Below are 1,461 nucleotides of genomic sequence, written 5' to 3'. Positions count from 1 at the left end.
GAGAGAGAGAGAGAGAGAGAGAGAGAGAGAGAGAGAGAGAGAGAGAGAGAGGAAGAAAGAAAGAAAGAAAAAAGAAAAAGAAAAAATTATAAAATTATTGTAAATTGAATTGACATATGCATTTTAGTGCTGAGGCAAAGCATATTTTCACTGCTTCCAGGCATCAAGAAGAATGTCTGGAAGTTGAGGTGCAGGCTCTCCATAGCTTGGGGTAATAAGGATGAGATTCCCTGGTTAAAGAACTAGGAGTGACTGGTTGGAGCAAACCAGCTATGGACAATTGGTGTTGCCTGGGCTGCAGCTTAAGGCAAAGCAGTTCTGAGTTCAGTTGAGCCAGTGCAGACAGCTAATTAGCCTGCTTAAATATGGGGTGACATTTCTCCAGCAGTAAAGACTTGGGCACTTTGTCTGTTCTTTTCTGACTTCCGGCACCTCTATTATTTTCTAGGAGCTTCAGTATGCTACTGATTCTAAGGCCCAAAGCTTGCCCCAACCTCTCTCAGTTCATACTCCTTCTTAAGATCTCAGGAGGTAAACTCTTGTGTGTAAATTCTTAGCACTTGTCAGGACAGGGTCAGCCTCAAAGTCCTGGGCTAAGAACTAGACTGTTGATCACTGCCCATTTTGGGGCTCGGCTGAGCCTAGCTGGTCACAATAGCTGAGACAGAACAGTGGCACAAAAAACAATGGACAGAGACCCTGTGCCAGGCTGCTATAGGGCTGGGTGACTTCAGCCCACTAGACCACAAAAGGCCATCCTTGAGGCAAAGCCAACTTCCAAGGCCAGTAGGTACTGATGTTCATTGGTCTCACTCACTGCCCTGACATTTGGCGCAATAGATGGAAAAGATGGTGCCAGTGATGATGCTGCAGAAGCTGGAGGCAGAATCTGACCTGCCCCTGGTATAGCCTGTCTTCAGCTCTATAGACCTTCAAGTTGCATCTACTATGTTTGACTGACCAGCAGCTACGAATTCTGTCACTCAAAGTCTTAGTTTTTTTACATGTATATTTGAGATTTGTATGATGAGCCTACAATTGTAGGGGTACTCATGCTAGATTTTGAACTTGCTTATACTATCACCTTTACCTGAATTATAACAGAATAATATGCATTTTAGGCTGAAGACTCTGATTACTACCACTCTTTCAAATTTGATGAATGTATTAAAGATACTTTGGACAAACCACAGAATGACCATTCGTCTTTACTTCCTAGGTTAGCTCTTTGTATCTCCCATAGAAATAGAAGTAGCTTTTAACTTCCATTTTAAAGAATAGTACAATCATGCACTACAAGGGATTTTAAAGAATCACAATCTCACACCATCCTATTGACTGACAATTCAGATCTATGAGGCTACCACCAAGAAGCAAACTGGACCTAGACATCCAACTTGGAAGACAGTGTTAAAATTTAAATAGTGAAAATTAAATGGAATTAAAATTCAGTGCTGAACT

General features: G+C 41.8%; 1 pseudogene; it reads left to right on the top strand.

Annotated features, from left to right (window-relative positions):
- The first annotated feature begins 458 nt into the window (after positions 1 to 458).
- Positions 459 to 960, top strand: LOC117717608 (protein SCO2 homolog, mitochondrial-like; annotated as a pseudogene).
- The last annotated feature ends 501 nt before the right edge of the window (positions 961 to 1,461 follow it).

The sequence above is a fragment of the Arvicanthis niloticus genome, chromosome 12 (assembly GCF_011762505.2).
Source record: "Arvicanthis niloticus isolate mArvNil1 chromosome 12, mArvNil1.pat.X, whole genome shotgun sequence".
Lineage (NCBI taxonomy): Eukaryota > Metazoa > Chordata > Mammalia > Rodentia > Muridae > Arvicanthis > Arvicanthis niloticus.
This window is presented reverse-complemented; position numbering and strand designations above follow the sequence as displayed.